This window comes from Coffea arabica, chromosome 6c (assembly GCF_036785885.1).
Source record: "Coffea arabica cultivar ET-39 chromosome 6c, Coffea Arabica ET-39 HiFi, whole genome shotgun sequence".
Classification (NCBI taxonomy): Eukaryota; Viridiplantae; Streptophyta; class Magnoliopsida; order Gentianales; family Rubiaceae; genus Coffea; species Coffea arabica.
Window position 1 is genome coordinate 29,152,412 of NC_092320.1, and position 15,861 is coordinate 29,168,272.

The 15,861-nt window shown below is 35.8% G+C and overlaps 1 long non-coding RNA gene across 1 annotated transcript; it reads left to right on the forward strand.

Annotated features, from left to right (window-relative positions):
• The first annotated feature begins 688 nt into the window (after nucleotides 1–688).
• LOC140008591 (uncharacterized) lies at nucleotides 689–15,384 on the forward strand. The gene is made up of 5 exons (XR_011816095.1): nucleotides 689–1,468; nucleotides 4,252–4,307; nucleotides 5,199–11,055; nucleotides 13,839–13,894; nucleotides 14,682–15,384. It is a non-coding gene; the product is annotated as an uncharacterized lncRNA (long non-coding RNA).
• Nucleotides 15,385–15,861: the final 477 nt, after the last annotated feature.

Genomic DNA, 15,861 nt, shown 5'->3' on the forward strand with positions numbered 1-15,861 from the left:
CCGTAATCCTTTCTTTGAGACTAAACAAAAATAGTATCCTAAAATTTGGGGTATCACAACCACAACCTCCTATATAAGCTTAGATATCATCCATATAGCAAGTATAGGCAGAAAATACCTCAACAAATGAAACTTGCAAGAGTAATACTTCACATCCTCTTCGAATTCTTGGTTCTCCTAGCTTCTCAAGCTCACAACTCACACTTTAATCGGTTTAGAATTTTAATTCCTCACTTGGATGGCTCAACTCAAGAAGAAGGAAGTTGGTTTCTTGCTCTCTTTCTCTCCTCTCTTGTCTCAGCCAAGTAGCAGAAAAATGAAGAAGAAAGGTTGCCCAAGGTGATAAGAAGGTAAGACAAGTTGTCTTGGTCAAGGGCCCTTAGGTAGCCGATGTGAGAACCCTGAAAAATATATATATAAATATTATTTTGTAGATCATTTGCATTTCTTTTAACTCTTTAATAAATTTTAGCACTAAGATTTAATTATTGTTAGATAAATGCGTAAAGATAAATGTTAGGTGCAAAATAAAAGAATCGTGCTAAACCACTAAACTTCTTAGTTTTGTTACTTTAAATTCATATTTCTATGGTAAACTATTTCTCTAATCTAACAAGTAATCTCCCTGAATTCTAGTATAGTAATTAATTGTTTTGAAATAAAGCGTAAAGATAATTTTTATGAAATAAATAATATAATTGTGCCTAATATTGAATTATTCGGTTTTGCTATATTAAATTAATATTTCTTGAGTTAGATTAATTTTCGCCTTAAAATAAAATGTTAGATTTTTATTACAAGGTCAAACTTGATTTTAATAAGAAACTAATGAAGTATGAATGTTGGGAACCTTAATACTAAGTTGTAATCTATAAAAATTCGATAAAATGGTTTAGGTATACCAAAGTATAATTAGGCCATTAAATCATACTTGAGGAAAATCTCGATAACCAAAGTCTTGCAAGATTAGCGATTCAATTAGGCGTTCAAATCACTTTTGGAGACAATTTTTGGAACTAAGCTTGGACCAAGGACTTAAGTGGCTAATTGGAGAAGTAGTGAAAAGTCTAAATTACCCTCACAACCTCACGAAATAACCATGCAACCACCAAAACCAAACTTTTGGACAACCGTCTGTCACCACCTCACATTCGGCCAATACATTTCTTTCCCACTCCAACACACAACCGCACAAGCACTCTACCTTCCTGGCCAAAACCGCGGCTCCACCTCCACTTTTCTTCACAATCCAACTTCTCACCTCAGCTCCACAACACCATTTCCCTTTCGGATCAGCAGCTGGAGCAAGGTAGGAGAGCTGAAATCCGCAAGCTACACCCAGTTTTCCAGCCGCAACAACCACCACAACTCCACCATCTGCTCAGCCAAGACAACCCCAAACCAGTCGCGAGCCTAGGGAGATAATTCTGCCCAGATTTGTTCGTGCGTGAATGGAGTATTAGCAGAGGTACTTCTTGATCTAGTTTGAGTTGATTAGAGGGTTCTGGAGCTAATTTAAAATCTTGCATGTTGATTATTAGACTTCGGATGGTAGTTACAAAAACAGCAAAAAATTTTCTGATGTGCAATAGTGCTTCATCCGAGACTGATTGGAATGATGCTACCTTAGATGATCAAACTCTGTTATTCTGAGCTTGTTGTGATGTTTAATTAACTAATCACTAACTAATTAAATTGTTCAAAGCTTTGCATGGGAACTTGGAACTTTCGGATGATGAACCAAGGAACATAAGAAATTCTGTTTTGATGTAGTAATGTTGCCGTGAGTTTGTTTGGAAGTAATGCATCTTGATTTGGTTTAATTTTGTTGTTTTGAGCCTATAATCATATTTAGCTAGCTAATGACAAGAAATTTTAGCTTTGCATGTAGTTAATTAGTTGAGCTAGAACTGAAAATAAAAATAAGATGCAACCGGATTTTTGTGCAGCTCAAACCGAGGCTAGCTGGAGATTTTCTTGGAAATTCGACGATTTGGGTTATGATTCGAACCTAAATTTTTAACTAGAAATGTTACTCAGTTAATTAAGTATCCGTATGCCGAATTTGAGTATTTAAATCCCTGAATAAGCCAAGGAAGAATTTTATACAAGATAAATGGTTGCTGGAAAATTTAGCTAACCAAATGATTGAGCTGAAAATATTGAAGTGTTTCCGGATTTCACTAGTTGATATAATTTCTGGATTTGGGTTAGATGAGTACAATTGTAGTTTGAATCTGGATTGGATTTGGAAACCTTTACTAGCTAGCTACGTGTGTACATGTCCTAATAGAGTACCAAAAATTCTATTTTAACCAAAGAAAATCCTGTTTTAGAACCATTGTTATTGCCAGAAATTTTGAGAAAGAACCGTGAGATTTAAACCTGGAAATTTTGGGGTTTGTAATCATGGTTTAATTTCAACTCCTGATCTGGAAATGTGCATTGTTTTGCTAAGAGATTGCATGAGGAAGCTGAGAGTTTTAAAGCATGGTTTAGCCAGAAAAATAAAATGATTACAGAACATTTCTTCGTGCATGTTCATCCGTGGCTGATGGATAAAAGTTCTGAATTTTCTGGATGCTTTTAATTGTGGAATGAATCTGATTTTTGAAAAAGGGAAAATTTTAATAGCCAGCTAAGTGTTTGATTGCTGAATTTGAGTCCCTAACACCATGTTTAAACTAAGGAAAGCTTGGATTTTTGTAAACCTTTAGCTGCTGGAAATTTTGTTGATATCCGAGGGGTACCAACCAGAATTTCAGTTGTCTTTGGAAATTGTAATCAGTTTCGGGAATTTTATTTTATTTCCCTTGGATCATAATGGGTCAAAACTGCATGCGAGATGCAAATTTTAAGAGATACAAGTTGGGTAGCAATGTGATATTTAATATATGGGATGGTCTAACCAAAGATATGGGCATACCAATGCTGGAAATTTTCCTTGTAGTTACCAAAGTTTGGGTACGAATTTCCAACTTAAATTGCGAAGTTATTCCTTGAAACTTAATGATTGGAAACACATGGAAAATGTTGATGTTAATGATTGTGGTTTGACCCTATTGCGTTCATGAAATTCTCAAAGAGTTAGATGTAAGAAGGTACTTGCTAAACGTATGTTTAAGCCTGGCCAGTGAAACAATTTCTACTCGTATTTCAATGCCTGAAAAGCTAATGGTTGAAATTTACTTTCATTAGTATATCATGTGTTGAAATTGTGGACAGTGGGCTCTATGAATTCCCACTTTTGAGTTGATGGTTGAGTTATTGGAAATTGGCTGATGGTGGGCTCTATGAACTCCCACCCTGAATGGATAACTGAATTGCTGAAATTCTTAGAAATCTGTGCTACTATTTTGTGAAACTGTGAGTTGATATAAGTACTGATTACCAAGTGCTAAGTATTGACGAAGCCTTGGTAAATTTTCCTGCTTATGCTTAGATATAAATTTGTTGGAACACAGGGCTAAGAATTGATGAGCTCTAGTGTTATTACTGTTTAAATTCTAATTGTGCAATATTGAGAAAAGGTGATTTTGGATTGGAATCGAAAATGTGAGAAGTGTACCGACCTTGTGACTCCAAGTAAACGCTTGACTAAGTAAATGAAAAATATTTTGCTTCAAGTTTTGAACGGTACAGATCTAGCATCGTACTACTAAACATAGTATCTACTATTTTTGCCTTAGAAACTTGGGCAACATGACTTTTACCCCTTAAGCTAGACTAGCCTTATTAATTTGGGAAAATGATTTCCCCAGACTCAAAACCTTAGTTTTGTTTCAAATTCCTTCCTTCTTTATAAATCGCCTAAGGCTAGTTGTAACTAAGGAAAAATTTAAAAGGTGAGTCTTGATCACCTTAGCTATATGCATAGAAAACTCGCTCGGCAAGAAAGACCTTATTTCCTTTTAACAAGCAGCTTTAGCAACAATTGTATAAGAAACCTTATCCTGAAGCATTAGCAATAAATTTTGCAAGCACCGCCTCTCAAAGGAACTTTTTCTCAAGGTATACTCTTAGCCTCGATATTAAATAGCTTGCCGACTTATTTTAAGAAAATAATAGTAGTATTTTTCTTTAAGGAAAAGTATTCCAGGAATATTATAAGAAATATCGTACGGTTCTCACAAGCTCGATTCCAAGTAAAATATTTTGAGAAAAAGTAACCTAGCAACATGCTAGAAATCTCTACATGTGCAAGCCAAAAGTTCCAATAGAAAACTTATGGCCTAAATTCTGATATTCTAGGATTTTACGAGGACGCGGAACTCGATCCTCAATCCAATATCTGAACTTCACTCGTGGTGAGTGTCCCTGCTTGTTCTATGTTATGTGATTAAGCGCTTTATCAATTCGCTATGTGATAATTGTCAAAATGCAATAAATGATTTTGATCCATCGAAGTGAGCAGTGTGTACTTTATCGCACTAGCCGTTCGAGTGGTGCTGTGTGTGAAATATTTTCTATGAATCTAAATGTAGTTACGTTGTTGGGTGAATCCCTCGACGCATGAATCTGACTACTATGAATCTAAATGTAGTTACGTTGTTGGGTGAATCCCTCGACGCATGAATCTGACTACTATGAATCTAAATGTAGTTACGTTGTTGGGTGAATCCCTCGACGCATGAATCTGACTACTATGAATCTAAATGTAGTTACGTTGTTGGGTGAATCCCTCGACGCATGAATCTGACTACTATGAATCTAAATGTAGTTACGTTGTTGGGTGAATCCCTCGACGCATGAATCTGACTACTATGAATCTAAATGTAGTTACGTTGTTGGGTGAATCCCTCGACGCATGAATCTGACTAAATGAATCTAAATCTGACTACAATTTCGTCGTTGGGTGAATCCCTCGACAAATTTATTACGGGTATATCTCGAGTATACTGCGTCGGTAGATGAAGTTTGGGCCCAAAGCAGAGGTATGAATGGTGACGGGTTAGGATTAAAATAAGTGGATCTACATGGACTATAAGTAGTGAAAGTTGACGGAGGGTCAACTACGATGGTATCTAATCAAGCGTGGAAGTTGGCTCCTGAGAGCCCTGTATCCGACCCTGTGTTGTTACTCGCTTTCCTACTGGTTAAATGCTGAAAATTTCTACCTGTTAAATGTTTATTTGGATGCATGTTTTGGGGCACCACTGAGCTTCGGCTCACCCCACGTTTATTTGTTTTCCTTACAGGTTTTGAGGCTTGAGAAGTTGGATGCTGTTTTTATTTGGTTACGCGTGCGTTTGGACAATGTGGTTTTAAGAATTGTAAATTTCAGTTTGTAACGTGTAATCCTGCTTGCGTACTTTCGCCTTTGTGTTACCACTTGAAGCTGGAAAATGTGTGGCTCTCGTGGTGACTTATGGCTGGGGTATTTTTTTATGTTTCTGCTGTTTGGGTTTTTGTACGTTAGGATGGTACGACTTTGTTCTTGTAAGGCGCGTGAACGATAGTTTTAAGAGCCGTCGAAGGGCTGACTTATGTCACTGTTATCCCTGAAGTTACTGTGGAGTTATAAAGTTTTACTTGGAAGAATTGCTGATGTAATAGATTAGACTTTTCTTCGGAGGAATTCAGGTTTGAAATGCGTGCTTGAGTCCTGGCGAGAGCTGGGCAGACGATCCGCCAACCCTTTGGTTCGCCTCAGGGGAAAGTGGGGTCGTCACAGGTGGTATCAGAGCTCTTATCGAGCTTAAACCGGGAAAAGGTTCTCGGACCATGGGGAATGGCCTATTAAGTGTTGAATTAATTACTATTGCTAAGGGAATTAGATATGTACGTTGGGTAGGAATCTCAAATATAGGTGATTCATGCTTGGGACTGGCCAGCTTGAGTTGTGAATCATCTCATTTTCGGATTCTTGTACCCGAGTATGAAATATTACCTTTAATGGAGTATTTGCAATTGAAAAGAATCCAGTATACTGTATTACGATATGACTAGAAACCATGATTAAGTTTGGAAAGGAAGAATTAAAGAGACCAAGGTTAGCTTTTGAAAGTTAAAAGTGAAAAAGGCCTTATTGGTGGCCTTACTAGCCTTTATGATAGTAAATGAACTTTTTACCATCCCTTATCCTAAAATGTGGCTTTAGATCTAGAATCTGAGTTAAATGGCAGTTCAAGTAAGAGCTATTCAGTTGTGAGTGGCTTTAGATCTGGGAAAGGGATAAGTTTGACGAATTTATCATGTGGTTAGTATGCTACCATTTGCAAATAACTAGAGGTGAGTTTTAGATGGCATTGTGGTCTTTAAGTTTTATTGGAGGATTATTGGGGCAAATGTTTGAAAGGATAAAGAAATCTAGTTGTGAGGATAGTAGAAAAAGCCAAAGTATGAAATGTTTGAGATCATTTAGAATACTTAAGAGCCATTAATATACTCAAGTTATGATCATACTAATTGATTGGACATTAGACGTGGTGGACCTTCAATCTACCCAAGAACTTGATTAGCGTTACTAATGGGGCAAGTGGATTAGTAGCTGTACCTGATCAATTGTCGCCTTGACTATGTTAGGGTGAGTAAGTCGTAACTTTGCCATGTTTGCATGTTAGATGAACTTAAAAAGAACTTGTTTGATTGTTTATTTAAGTGTACTTGCTGCTTGATACGTGCTGTACTTGAGTTTGCTATGTGGGGTAATTAAATTGCTCATAAATTTGCTTTGCGCTAATAACACACATGGAATGAATGTATTTATGAGTGACAGCTACCTTCCATGGTAGGCACACATAATCGACTCTTACACATCCATATATAGATTAATGGTGAAAGCTATAGAATTTCGAGAGTGATAACGCCAGGTGAAAACGCCAGGTTAGGCTATTAGCTATGTGATTATAAAAATTTGTGTATTGTTGTATTGTTTCCTTTCATGCTTATAAAGGTTGAAGTTTGAGTTATGTATGAAAATATTGAATGTATTCGTGAATTATCTGGCTCTTGAAGTTGTATGAAGTTGGTGTGCAATGTGACTTATATTGCGAGTATGAAATTTGATGATTACGCGTATATTTTGCTATAATGTTGTAAAATACATTAGTCCTTGGGATTAAATAATTCTTAACTTGAGTAAAATTTGATAACCAAAGTAGTGTAAAGAAACCATGAGATTGATGAATTATAATAGGGAAGTGATGATAGGATCGGTGAAAATTTTTGATAGTATCGCTCCTAGCCGAACATGTTTAGTTACCTTTAGCCCTGTTTTCTTACAAATCATTGGCAAAATTTTGCTTAATATTTTAAACGTTGATTCTTGAAAATGAAATTTGAAGTTGAAAGGAAATAATTTTTAAACCTGGTTTTGCCAAAATGTTGTTTAAAAAAAAAATATATATATATATATATATATATTTTAGATTTAAGAGTGGACAATGGCTCTTTTCACCGTGTAAAACTTTCCAAATTTTCTTAAATTCTATGAGCATCGGAAATTTTCCTAAGATAAATGAAATGTCAATTCCATTCTTGTTGTTCCTATTTGTTAAAGCTGTAATTTCAGGTCAAGATCCATTTATTTACAAATTTCATCTTGAAAGAATGCCTTTTGGGACAAATGTAGAATTTTGGGTGGTATAGGACTGGGGCTTTTTGGATTTATGGAACTTAAAAATACAAACAAGTTTAGTTTGAAATAAAAGTGTCCTTTTAAACTTTATGGCCTTAAATTTGAAAATATTGATCCGATGTGAACTTGAAAAGAGACACGAGAAAAAGTTAAGGTTAACTCGTCTAAGGATATTAATGGTTTGAAACCGTTAGAAGAGTTGTACAGATAAAAGAAGGAAAGATTGATAGATAGTCTTGTACAATCCAATGGGATCCTAGCACTTGATCTAAGTTGAAACTGAACAAGGAGATGAGACCTACTGGTATTATGATGAATTGACCTGGTTGAGTAACTAGTGATGTTCTTCCTTGTGAACTTAATGATTATTTTACATATATCTTATGATTGGCCCTATAGGCATGTTTTAAACTTTTACGAATATTTGAACTTCTCTTATAAATAAGAATGAATATTGGTCGTGAAATGGGAGAGTAAATAGTTAAGTTTATGTGGCATAAAAGCTAATTCTCAGCTTAGGTGTGAAGAGTAGAGGCTTCGGACCAAAGTTTAAGTATATACAAACCTGCATGTCTGCTTATTGTCTTAAAAGCATTTTATTCTCAAAAGTGATTTGTGGGGTTAAATGATTTTTCTTGATCAAACGTTCAAATAACAAATGTTAAACTTCTTATCAAAAGTCAAACGCATTTAGAAATTTTGACTATCAAGATCAGAACCAATTTCTTTTCTTCTTGTCTTCCATTCGAATAGCCATTTTATTTATACGTACATAGACCACAATTTTTCCAAATGTGTATTTGATATTCTGTTATTAGTTTGGGTACGAAAGGTACGCGAAAAAAAAAAAAAAAAAAAAAAACTTTCCTTAAACGAATAAGATTTTCGGTTTGGGACAAAAGAACTGGGTCAATTCTAAAATTGTTAACTTTGAAAATCACACACTAGTAAATAATTTTGGACAATTGGAGCACGACAATTTGGTGAGTGAAGTCTTTTATAGAAAATATATCTTTGTACTCAAGTTTTGAACTACATAATTGAGTCATTTGATTTAGTCAAAAAAAAAAAAAAAAAAAATTTGAGCCTATAATGATGTTATAATTGTTGCAAGGGCCAATGGTAGACAGACTTTGACAAAGATGCTATCAATGGGATTTTAGAAGGAACCCACCCATGTAGCTACCCCTATTGACCATATGACTGATATCTTAGAACGGTTGGTGGAATACCAAAGCTCTAGGCCAATCAACTAACCTAGGAACCAAAAGAGTTGCGAAAATGGAATGACTCTTGAAATTCGTCTATCTAGGTTTCATTGGAAATCTGACCTCAAAATAGTAAGATTGAATCGAAGGAGTACAATAAGGCCCTAGTGAGAATAAGAATTATGACTGTTGTTTTAAACAACTTTGAAGGTAAGTATTGAACAGTGCACTAAGACATGAAATTTTTCTTTGGGATAAGGCTTCCTTATTCTGTCGTGATAGTGATTAACGATGGCAATCTTGGTGACACTTAGGAACTCGCTGGGTTTAATAGAAAGTAGATGAGGTTTATATTTTGGAGTAACCATCAGCAAAAGGATGAAAGAGTATTACGGCTCAAGTTCCAGTATGAATAGTTGCTTATTTTGATCTAATGATTTGTCTGGCAGGCTAGCTATTTGACTTAAGCCAACTAGTGAGATGACAACTTTAGAAGAACTGCGTAAGGAAATGGACCTTCTCCGAAATGAGGTAGAATTTCACAGGAAATTGGCTGACTACTGGGAAGGACGATGGAAACAAGAATATGCAGAGAAAATTGAGCTGCTACGCCAGAACGTAGAACTGGAGAAGGAAAATAAAGAAAACTCTCGAAATAGCCAGGCCGCCACTTTTCGAGCAAATTGTGGGTATTGTAAGAAAGCTGGTCATACCGAGAAGGAATGCTGGAAAAAGGGAGGAAAGTGCTTGAAGTACGGTAGTACCCAGCACAAGATTTCGGAATGCCCTAGAGCATTTAAAAAAAAAAAAAAAGAAGTACTCAGCAGACAACTAAGTCCGCTACAGAGCGATTAAGTGCTAGATAGAAGTAATTCGTGTTAATGACCATGAACGGGGTCCTAGTAGTGAATGTTTAACAAATCAGGAGGGTTTAACCTCACCTAAGGAATAAAGTTATAGTTACCCTAGATTGGAATAGCACTTTTGGAGGTTGTGATCTTTCGCTATGAATTATATGTACGCTACGAATTGTATGTACACTATGAATATCCTTTATTTTAGTTACTTTGCTATTAGAATATCCTTTGTTAAGTGCCAAATTGAATTTATATACATATATATATATACCCCGACCTATCTATTGAGAAAGTAAGAATTTTGAGGACAAAATTCATTTTAAGGAGGGGAGGATGTGAGAACCCTGAAAAATATATATATAAATATTATTTTGTAGATCATTTGCATTTCTTTTAACTCTTTAATAAATTTTAGCACTAAGATTTAATTATTGTTAGATAAATGCGTAAAGATAAATGTTAGGTGCAAAATAAAAGAATCGTGCTAAACCACTAAACTTCTTAGTTTTGTTACTTTAAATTCATATTTCTATGGTAAACTATTTCTCTAATCTAACAAGTAATCTCCCTGAATTCTAGTATAGTAATTAATTGTTTTGAAATAAAGCGTAAAGATAATTTTTATGAAATAAATAATATAATTGTGCCTAATATTGAATTATTCGGTTTTGCTATATTAAATTAATATTTCTTGAGTTAGATTAATTTTCGCCTTAAAATAAAATGTTAGATTTTTATTACAAGGTCAAACTTGATTTTAATAAGAAACTAATGAAGTATGAATGTTGGGAACCTTAATACTAAGTTGTAATCTATAAAAATTCGATAAAATGGTTTAGGTATACCAAAGTATAATTAGGCCATTAAATCATACTTGAGGAAAATCTCGATAACCAAAGTCTTGCAAGATTAGCGATTCAATTAGGCGTTCAAATCACTTTTGGAGACAATTTTTGGAACTAAGCTTGGACCAAGGACTTAAGTGGCTAATTGGAGAAGTAGTGAAAAGTCTAAATTACCCTCACAACCTCACGAAATAACCATGCAACCACCAAAACCAAACTTTTGGACAACCGTCTGTCACCACCTCACATTCGGCCAATACATTTCTTTCCCACTCCAACACACAACCGCACAAGCACTCTACCTTCCTGGCCAAAACCGCGGCTCCACCTCCACTTTTCTTCACAATCCAACTTCTCACCTCAGCTCCACAACACCATTTCCCTTTCGGATCAGCAGCTGGAGCAAGGTAGGAGAGCTGAAATCCGCAAGCTACACCCAGTTTTCCAGCCGCAACAACCACCACAGCTCCACCATCTGCTCAGCCAAGACAACCCCAAACCAGTCGCGAGCCTAGGGAGATAATTCTGCCCAGATTTGTTCGTGCGTGAATGGAGTATTAGCAGAGGTACTTCTTGATCTAGTTTGAGTTGATTAGAGGGTTCTGGAGCTAATTTAAAATCTTGCATGTTGATTATTAGACTTCGGATGGTAGTTACAAAAACAGCAAAAAATTTTCTGATGTGCAATAGTGCTTCATCCGAGACTGATTGGAATGATGCTACCTTAGATGATCAAACTCTGTTATTCTGAGCTTGTTGTGATGTTTAATTAACTAATCACTAACTAATTAAATTGTTCAAAGCTTTGCATGGGAACTTGGAACTTTCGGATGATGAACCAAGGAACATAAGAAATTCTGTTTTGATGTAGTAATGTTGCCGTGAGTTTGTTTGGAAGTAATGCATCTTGATTTGGTTTAATTTTGTTGTTTTGAGCCTATAATCATATTTAGCTAGCTAATGACAAGAAATTTTAGCTTTGCATGTAGTTAATTAGTTGAGCTAGAACTGAAAATAAAAATAAGATGCAACCGGATTTTTGTGCAGCTCAAACCGAGGCTAGCTGGAGATTTTCTTGGAAATTCGACGATTTGGGTTATGATTCGAACCTAAATTTTTAACTAGAAATGTTACTCAGTTAATTAAGTATCCGTATGCCGAATTTGAGTATTTAAATCCCTGAATAAGCCAAGGAAGAATTTTATACAAGATAAATGGTTGCTGGAAAATTTAGCTAACCAAATGATTGAGCTGAAAATATTGAAGTGTTTCCGGATTTCACTAGTTGATATAATTTCTGGATTTGGGTTAGATGAGTACAATTGTAGTTTGAATCTGGATTGGATTTGGAAACCTTTACTAGCTAGCTACGTGTGTACATGTCCTAATAGAGTACCAAAAATTCTATTTTAACCAAAGAAAATCCTGTTTTAGAACCATTGTTATTGCCAGAAATTTTGAGAAAGAACCGTGAGATTTAAACCTGGAAATTTTGGGGTTTGTAATCATGGTTTAATTTCAACTCCTGATCTGGAAATGTGCATTGTTTTGCTAAGAGATTGCATGAGGAAGCTGAGAGTTTTAAAGCATGGTTTAGCCAGAAAAATAAAATGATTACAGAACATTTCTTCGTGCATGTTCATCCGTGGCTGATGGATAAAAGTTCTGAATTTTCTGGATGCTTTTAATTGTGGAATGAATCTGATTTTTGAAAAAGGGAAAATTTTAATAGCCAGCTAAGTGTTTGATTGCTGAATTTGAGTCCCTAACACCATGTTTAAACTAAGGAAAGCTTGGATTTTTGTAAACCTTTAGCTGCTGGAAATTTTGTTGATATCCGAGGGGTACCAACCAGAATTTCAGTTGTCTTTGGAAATTGTAATCAGTTTCGGGAATTTTATTTTATTTCCCTTGGATCATAATGGGTCAAAACTGCATGCGAGATGCAAATTTTAAGAGATACAAGTTGGGTAGCAATGTGATATTTAATATATGGGATGGTCTAACCAAAGATATGGGCATACCAATGCTGGAAATTTTCCTTGTAGTTACCAAAGTTTGGGTACGAATTTCCAACTTAAATTGCGAAGTTATTCCTTGAAACTTAATGATTGGAAACACATGGAAAATGTTGATGTTAATGATTGTGGTTTGACCCTATTGCGTTCATGAAATTCTCAAAGAGTTAGATGTAAGAAGGTACTTGCTAAACGTATGTTTAAGCCTGGCCAGTGAAACAATTTCTACTCGTATTTCAATGCCTGAAAAGCTAATGGTTGAAATTTACTTTCATTAGTATATCATGTGTTGAAATTGTGGACAGTGGGCTCTATGAATTCCCACTTTTGAGTTGATGGTTGAGTTATTGGAAATTGGCTGATGGTGGGCTCTATGAACTCCCACCCTGAATGGATAACTGAATTGCTGAAATTCTTAGAAATCTGTGCTACTATTTTGTGAAACTGTGAGTTGATATAAGTACTGATTACCAAGTGCTAAGTATTGACGAAGCCTTGGTAAATTTTCCTGCTTATGCTTAGATATAAATTTGTTGGAACACAGGGCTAAGAATTGATGAGCTCTAGTGTTATTACTGTTTGAATTCTAATTGTGCAATATTGAGAAAAGGTGATTTTGGATTGGAATCGAAAATGTGAGAAGTGTACCGACCTTGTGACTCCAAGTAAACGCTTGACTAAGTAAATGAAAAATATTTTGCTTCAAGTTTTGAACGGTACAGATCTAGCATCGTACTACTAAACATAGTATCTACTATTTTTGCCTTAGAAACTTGGGCAACATGACTTTTACCCCTTAAGCTAGACTAGCCTTATTAATTTGGGAAAATGATTTCCCCAGACTCAAAACCTTAGTTTTGTTTCAAATTCCTTCCTTCTTTATAAATCGCCTAAGGCTAGTTGTAACTAAGGAAAAATTTAAAAGGTGAGTCTTGATCACCTTAGCTATATGCATAGAAAACTCGCTCGGCAAGAAAGACCTTATTTCCTTTTAACAAGCAGCTTTAGCAACAATTGTATAAGAAACCTTATCCTGAAGCATTAGCAATAAATTTTGCAAGCACCGCCTCTCAAAGGAACTTTTTCTCAAGGTATACTCTTAGCCTCGATATTAAATAGCTTGCCGACTTATTTTAAGAAAATAATAGTAGTATTTTTCTTTAAGGAAAAGTATTCCAGGAATATTATAAGAAATATCGTACGGTTCTCACAAGCTCGATTCCAAGTAAAATATTTTGAGAAAAAGTAACCTAGCAACATGCTAGAAATCTCTACATGTGCAAGCCAAAAGTTCCAATAGAAAACTTATGGCCTAAATTCTGATATTCTAGGATTTTACGAGGACGCGGAACTCGATCCTCAATCCAATATCTGAACTTCACTCGTGGTGAGTGTCCCTGCTTGTTCTATGTTATGTGATTAAGCGCTTTATCAATTCGCTATGTGATAATTGTCAAAATGCAATAAATGATTTTGATCCATCGAAGTGAGCAGTGTGTACTTTATCGCACTAGCCGTTCGAGTGGTGCTGTGTGTGAAATATTTTCTATGAATCTAAATGTAGTTACGTTGTTGGGTGAATCCCTCGACGCATGAATCTGACTACTATGAATCTAAATGTAGTTACGTTGTTGGGTGAATCCCTCGACGCATGTAGTTACGTTGTTGGGTGAATCCCTCGACGCATGAATCTGACTACTATGAATCTAAATGTAGTTACGTTGTTGGGTGAATCCCTCGACGCATGAATCTGACTACTATGAATCTAAATGTAGTTACGTTGTTGGGTGAATCCCTCGACGCATGAATCAAACTACAATTTCGTCGTTGGGTGAATCCCTCGACAAATTTATTACGGGTATATCTCGAGTATACTGCGTCGGTAGATGAAGTTTGGGCCCAAAGCAGAGGTATGAATGGTGACGGGTTAGGATTAAAATAAGTGGATCTACATGGACTATAAGTAGTGAAAGTTGACGGAGGGTCAACTACGATGGTATCTAATCAAGCGTGGAAGTTGGCTCCTGAGAGCCCTGTATCCGACCCTGTGTTGTTACTCGCTTTCCTACTAGTTAAATGCTGAAAATTTCTACCTGTTAAATGTTTATTTGGATGCATGTTTTGGGGCACCACTGAGCTTCGGCTCACCCCACGTTTATTTGTTTTCCTTACAGGTTTTGAGGCTTGAGAAGTTGGATGCTGTTTTTATTTGGTTACGCGTGCGTTTGGACAATGTGGTTTTAAGAATTGTAAATTTCAGTTTGTAACGTGTAATCCTGCTTGCGTACTTTCGCCTTTGTGTTACCACTTGAAGCTGGAAAATGTGTGGCTCTCGTGGTGACTTATGGCTGGGGTATTTTTTTATGTTTCTGCTGTTTGTGTTTTTGTACGTTAGGATGGTACGACTTTGTTCTTGTAAGGCGCGTGAACGATAGTTTTAAGAGCCGTCGAAGGGCTGACTTATGTCACTGTTATCCGTGAAGTTACTGTGGAGTTATAAAGTTTTACTTGGAAGAATTGCTGATGTAATAGATTAGACTTTTCTTCGGAGGAATTCAGGTTTGAAATGCGTGCTTGAGTCCTGGCGAGAGTTGGGCAGACGATCCGCCAACCCTTTGGTTCGCCTCAGGGGAAAGTGGGGTCGTCACAGCCGACAAGTGTCCTCACCACCCTCCACTCATTTTTTTGTTTCTTTTCCTTGTTATTTTGGTCCATAATTTTGGTCAAAGCTAGCTGGAATTGAGGGGATATTTTGCTCAAATATTAATGAGCTCATGTGGTAAGAAAGTAGTGGTCAAGTGGTGCGGTCAATCGGTAGTGATCGATACCCGTCGGTTTGCACCGTTTTTCCTTAAATCACACGTACTAGGGTTTTTACTTTCTATTCACTAACTTTATATCATTGTTTCTAATCACATATTATTTCTCACATAAAAGTCATTCTTAAGCACCAAATTTGGTCCTTGCTTTGTACCGGATAATTACACTACGGATACATGTGAAAACCCTAACTTGCTCCAACTTGAAAATGAAAAGTGAAAACCTTTACTTTCATGTTCATTTGCATTTATTGTGGAATGATTGGGTGGTAGGGCTATTAAAAAATCATAATTTCCAATTAAAGGGGCATTTTTAAGAAAACATGAGGGATTTTACAATTCCATAAATTGAATTTAGGGTTTCGGTTAAAATATGAGAAATTTGAGAAAATGGTCAGTCACAAATGCAACTAGGGTTTTGATTAGACTTTATTTCTAGAATTTAGGATTTCTAATCTGTAAAACAAAACAATAAAATAAAGAAACCGTAATATTCTCTTTGAGATTAAACAACAATAGTATCCTAAAAGTTGGG